This window comes from Colias philodice, chromosome 9 (genome assembly GCF_061535455.1).
Source record: "Colias philodice isolate Cphi_HAF_F1 chromosome 9, ilColPhil1 Martin Lab GWU primary, whole genome shotgun sequence".
Lineage (NCBI taxonomy): Eukaryota > Metazoa > Arthropoda > Insecta > Lepidoptera > Pieridae > Colias > Colias philodice.
The window spans coordinates 8623885-8631022 of NC_143094.1; positions in this window are offsets into that span (position 1 = coordinate 8623885).

Consider the following 7138-nt stretch of genomic DNA (forward strand, 5'->3'; position numbering starts at 1 on the left):
CAGCGGGGACTGAACCGAGCGGCGCGCGCCCGGCGGAGCGGTCGATACACGCGGCAGAATAAACACGCCGTACTAGGCTAAGAGTAACCGCGATGTTGCTAGCCTTCGCCCTCGCTTGGTGTTGCCGTCTCGGATGTTTGCCGCGGTTTCCATATCGAGTACTAGCATCGCGCTGTTTTCGCTTGGAAATCTTATGCGTCCGGTTTCGGACTCTACAATTGGCGTTGTTGCAATTTAACTTCAATTTTATTCAAATTTTATTGCGATGTTAAGAATGCAAAGTATAGAATAATACTTTGTTTCCATTGTTCTCTAGTAACATTAATTGTTATATTTAAAAGATTTTATTTACTTATTAAAGTTATTTACAAATTTATATTATGACCTATTAAATCAATGTTCTCCATGATATATCTCCAAGCTCTAAGATGGAATACATATAATTTACATGTAACCGTCACTTATCTGTACGTTTGATACAGTACAATTTCCATAATAAAGTCATTTGTAGTCAGATAAGGTCACCTTGCAATTTCTTCTTGGAATTTTATTATAAACATATTTTACTTTAGGGGACTATTTATCAAATTTGTCATTTTTATAACATTGTGCTTTCCGCATTTAGGTGATGAGACAAACTTTGCTTAGTACATATTCAACTCTAGGTAATTTAAATTTGGTGAACGTCATGGTTCCAATGTTCAAGTTTCATATAATTTTTTTATCTCAAATTAGCCAGTATAATAGATAATGTTCTTTATTATTAAATTAAGAACATATTATCATGAATCCATACTAATATTATAAATGCGAAAGTAACTCTGTCTGTCTGTCTGTTACTCAATCACGCCTAAACTACTGCACCAATTTGCATGAAATTTGGTATGGAGATATTTTGATACACGGCTACCTTTTATTGCGAAATATGTACCACGGGCGAAGCCGCGGGGCGGACCTCTAGTTGAATATATGTATTTGGATATATTTTATGCAAAAATAACAAATATGGAAACATATAAAATGCTAAATCGTAAATCGTAAACAAGCGCACGCTTAAGCCACTAACAATACAAAAACATCGTATGTCGAATGTCATTTTCATTAAGCAAAAGAAAACGAAATGATAATCTTCAATGTTCTTCAACAAAAGGGAATGCGACCAACGCATGAAACTTTTAGGACAATTTAATAAGAAACTTGGTAGATCTTAAACAAAGAACACATCCTCCTAATATTATAAATGCGAAATATGTTTGTTTATACATTTATTTATGTTTGTTTGTTACTTCTTCACGCAAAAACTGCTGAATCTATTTTGTTTAAGGGTAGATTAAGACATAGGATAGCTTTATCCCGAAAATCGCACGGAAACTGGAACTATGCGGGTTTTCCATTGACTACGCTGGCGAAACTGCGGGCGAAAAGCTAGCGGTATATAAATGCACCATTATAAGACCATTATGATGAATTTGTTCGTATACAATATGATCGGATGTCATCTACAGACATCTTAAACTTCAAAACACACTATATATTTTGATCCAGGCTAAACTCAAAGGTGAAGTCAAATCTCTAACTTTGAAAGATTTTGTTTCAATACCTCAGATTTAAGTTTTTCGATTTTTAAGGATAGCATTGCAGCTTCACTATAAACATTTTCATATAGATGTATTGAAACTTACAGCACGTTGAGTTCAAAGCCAATGGAAATGTAAGCACATTTATACCGGTTCTCGACTCTCCTTACAAACAATTTGATAGTCGTGAGTAATGTATTGATTATTTGGTATTTTTTGTTACGAGAGCTATTCACACATTCAAAACAAACTCAAACTCAAACTTGAGTTTTAAACTAGCTTTCCGCCAGCGCCTTTGCCAGCTTTTTCTAAAGCTGAACGAAATATTAAGATGTGTGTAAAAAGTAATGTCTAGAGTTACTGGTACATACAGTTTCGAAGAAAATCTGTTTTTTTTCCATTATGATTATCATTCGGGTATTTCGTGCCTAGTTATATACATTTTGTTATTAATAGATAAAAAAAAATAATACTGGTAGGGAAGTAGACACGGGTCAGCAAGACAAAAATAAAGTATTGTCATTATTTACGCCTTTGTAGCCATTAACATGAATAATATGAATAATGTTTCTTCTACATTTTAAATAACATATTCAAGCGATATGGAAATATAACGCAAATCTGGTTACTACTGGGAATATGCGAGCATACACATCGAAAATATTAAATAAATAAAAAAATTTAAATCTCTCCATAGTGCATGTATAAAATATACTGACAAATTTAATAATTAAGTACATCTTATTATAGTTCTAAATATCCATGAAGTTGATTAATCAATTTTAACCTTTAGCCTTGTATCCATATATTTAAAGTTCCTTTTGTACTTCGCATCCAAACAGATATATATTATACTGTTCTTAGTGTATATTAATGACCTACCTTATTATTTGCAGGATATGTGTGAAATAGTACCTACTGTTTGCAGATGACACCTCATTAATTTTTAATGTGGATAGACATGACACAAATGTTGACGAAGTAAACTCTGCTCTTTTACGCATATCCAATTGGTTTAATGCTAATAATTTACTATTAAATACAAAAAAAAACAAATTGTGTAGAATTTATCCTCCCAAATGTAAAAAAGGTGAAAAGGAATATTATTTTAAACGGGGAGGTATTATACCCTGTGGAATCGACTGTTTTTCTTGGTTTGACATTAGATGAGAAGCTTCAATGGGGTGCCCATGTTACCACCACCGCTGCTAAGCTCAGCTCAGCTGCATATGCAGTTAGAAGAATAAGGCATCTCACCGATGAAGAAACGGCTAGATTGGTTTACTTTAGCTACTTTCATAGCATAATGTCCTATGGAATTCTGCTATGGGGCAGGGCTGCAGATATAGAAACTATATTTATATTACAGAAAAGAGCCATACGCTCTGTATATAATTTGCGTGCTCGAGACTCACTAAGAGATCTCTTTAAGAATACTGGTATCCTTACTGTACCGTCGCAGTATATATTTAATAATATTTTATATGTACATAATAACGCTTACTTACACACAAAAGTAGGAGATAGACATTGTTATGACACAAGAAACAGAAATAAAATTGAAATGCCATTATTCCGGCTAGCTAAAGTTAAAAATTCATTTATGGGCCAAGGTATACGCTTTTACAACAGAATTCCTCATAATATTAAAGAGTTTAGTAGTTCTAAATTTAAATCTTATATAAAAAATGTACTTGTCAAGAGAGCCTATTACAGTATTAAGGAATACTATATGGAAGATAAAAACCCATGGAGGGTTGTCGCGTAAAAACCACAGGACAGTTCTTTGGTATATTATGATAATATATTATGATATTACATATGTAATTTGTAAAATTGTAAATCTGACATGATTAAAAAGAGCAACTATGGAGTTTCTTGCCGATTCTTCTCCGTAGATACTGCTTTCCGAATCGGTGGTAAATGTTAAAAACATGTACTTAATGACGTTTCAAAAGTGCTTCTAGAAGAAGTCTAATTGAATAAATAAATGTTTGAGTTTGAGTTTGAACTGTACATTGTAATTTTAAATGGTGTGGTACAATAAATGATTAAATAAAATAATAAATAAAGTGTGTGCGCGTGTGTAGGTACATAATCTACCACGTATAAAACTGTAATACAGTGACATTCATACGACCATATAACACGTACAAAGTACTATAGCGGAAGACAATGTAAAATGACGACCATTTAGCTAAAGGTAGCCACGTGTTTATTCGCAAACGTGAAAGTTAAGTTCCTTTCAACGCGACGGCCGTAAACAGTTTTACAACTACCCGCCATCTGGCGACCTCGGTGTCTAATGTAGCCGTTATATCAACGTTATTGCGGACCATTACTGACCGAAATGATTATCTCTTACAAGTATTAGCCATTGGGTATTGAGGTAAAATGTTGGTATAAAAATATACGAACATATTTTGAATTTAAATGCATAGAAGGGTTGAAGACGGAAATGTTTGATTGATGTATCGTTATTCTTATATAATGGGTATTATTGGGATATGAATGTGTCCCCATCCCTCTCACGTACTAAAACACAAGCTGTACTATATCTATGTTGTTACAGTATCACCATTTTCTGACGAGGAAACTCCCCACGGCATTCCACGAAAAAGGGATACCTGCATAAAAATATATACATATTCATAAGTATCCCTTTCTTCAATCTACTATCGATTTAAAGGAAGTCATTTCTCAGAAAACTTATAACCTCGTTCACCGTAGCCTGTAGGATGCCTGTAGGTATTGCAGTGACGTCATTCGATGCTTTATTACAGCCAATATTGTGAGCACAACAGCCTGGGATTTCTTAGCGTACCTATAGGATAAAAATAAAATAACACAATATAATATATTTCTCTTGACACTAACATCGATATGAGAGTGAACCATGAAAACAAGAGCATAATTTGGTTGGTTTGTGTCTCTTATTTATAATTCTTCCCAATATCCTTCTTGTTATCTTAATAATAACAAATACATACTAAAAAATATAAAAAGCTATTAGAACATAAACCGATAAAACATAGATATTATTGTTAACTTGTTTCAAATAATATCCACGCTGTCTTCTAAGATGATATATTCACATTTAGAATATTGTCCATATTCTGGCTATAATCCCTCTAAATAAAATAAAATATAATACTAAGAACTAGTACTAAGAAAAAAGTAATTAATCTTATGAACCGAAGAGGTGCCTCATTTACTTGAGCTTTTGGCACCAGCATCGACTTCACTTTAAAACTATAATTTGTTAGTTTTAAATGGCAGGTGATGGTGTTTTGCAGGCATTATTTCCTTATTCAGTAATTATTTGTGAGAGTTTATCATAACTTGTTACGAAAGATAATAATTAGACGGAAAAAGATAGAGGCATTTCATTCCCAAATGTTTTTTTGTTAATATTTATTGAATCATGTAAGATGTCTACAAAGTGAACATTACAATTTACGGATGTAAGAGTCAATTTAATATTTCACATAGGTACCAAATATATTATATATATTTTATTTCCTATAAGTACTTTTTTAATCCTACAATAAGCAGATTAAAGTTACCTTCTGCAAATAAAATAGCTGTTTTTGTAAAATATTACGTAACAAAGGATAACTAATTGCAAAATTCTAAACTTTTCTAACGCTATATAATTACGCGGGCAACCAAACTTTGTACAAAATGTAGCGTCGAATTCAACATTAGCTCATTAAAAACAACTTTACGTTCCTAAAGCAATTTACGTATAATACACAAATGCATGTAATTACCCGTTTGCCTGACGCTTATAAAGAAATTGACGAAACTTTATGACAAAGTTACAGGAAATTACGTAGAGTTGACGAAGTTACATGTGGCCGTGTTGCGTTCCTTCCAGCAATTGATGTGTTTATAACGAGACCGAAGAGTTTTTATTTCCATGAAAAAAACTTACTTTTTTACTTAGTATTTTCCGTGACCTCGTCTGTGGTATGCAATCGAAGAACTCTATGAGTAGTTTCTATGTCAATAAATTAGGATTTAGCGCCCAAATATCCACACATGATCAATCATATTCATTATTCATATAGTATTATCTATACATATAATAAAATCGTAGGAAAGTCAAAACTGTACATTGAATATTTTTTTAAAAGAATACATAATCCATGATCTATAATCGATATAGAAGCCAAAAACATAGTTTTTAGAATTTTTGTCTGTTTGTCTGTTTGTCGGTTTGTCTGTTTGTCTGTTTGTCTGTATGTTTGTCCAGGCTAATCTCAGAAAGTACTGCACGGATTTACTTCAAATTTTGCATGAATATTACTAACAGGTCGGGTCAGGCTGTTATATACATATTATCATGCTATCACCTTCGGGGGAGGAGCTGTGAACCTTTATTTTTCTTACGTATTCCGTGTACTACGACAGCGTACAATATAAAGACTCATGTTTAAATGTTGTTTTTGAGTAAGCCATGCTATTGTCTACCTTTACACTATAAAAACTACATCATTTAAGTAATTTTGGCAGAGAAACAGTATAATGAATCTTAGTAGTATAAAGACAAATTTAAAACAGCGCCATCTATGAGATTTCATTAAAATTAAATCAATTTACATAATATTAACGCTCCTTGGAAATTCATAATTTAAATATTATGATGTTGGTGAGTTTGCTTTTTTTTTAAAGTTAAATAAATAATTCATATCTTCCCAGAGTAAATTTCAGGTGCGCTTATATTTCATGTGAATATACTAAATTTTTATAAGTGAGGGTAGATGTTTATTATTTGATGTTAGTTACAGTTATATAGGTAATAGACGTAGTATTTGTATTCTCTTTGGGTAATAGTAGATATTAGTCAGTTCTTTAAAGAAACGAATCTTCAATGGCGGCGCTTATCATTCCCTCTCGCTCACACACGGCCGTACGGTATGCAAAAAAAAAATGGAAAAATAAAATCACTAAAATGTATTTGATTTTCCCTATAATAGTTTTTATCATAAATTTACAATGACAATTATGCATTTGCGAAAGTAAATAATGTTTTATTGGAATTTGACAAAATATGTTCTTTGGGAAAAGTTGTTCAGTTTTATGGGCTTATTACAAGTATTATGGGGATTTTATTACATTCTGTATACGTAAATATGATAATTCATATAAATACACAAATACAATAACAAAAAAGTTTGTCAACAAACAATTTGAAATAATTAATAAAATAATTATCAATTTACGTTATTTTTATTTTCTTTTTTGATGATCCTACCATCTGTCAAAGTCAGCTTTGGCCGCCATTGAAGATTCGTTTCTTTATTGAACTGACTAATAACAGTGATTGTGTTCATTGGTTACATTTTTAAAAATCTTCGGCTTTTTTTTAATTTTCGCCTTCTTGCGTTCCCACAAAAGGTAAGTTGTAGCTTTTATATTTATTGTTTATTATAATTATATAGTTAGACTCATGTTTTTAATTAGTTAAAGTTATGACAAAATAAGAAAATGATGAAATTTTATTTTTATCATGTATAACTTTTACAAGACTATATTATACGCCCAAAGAAGGTCAC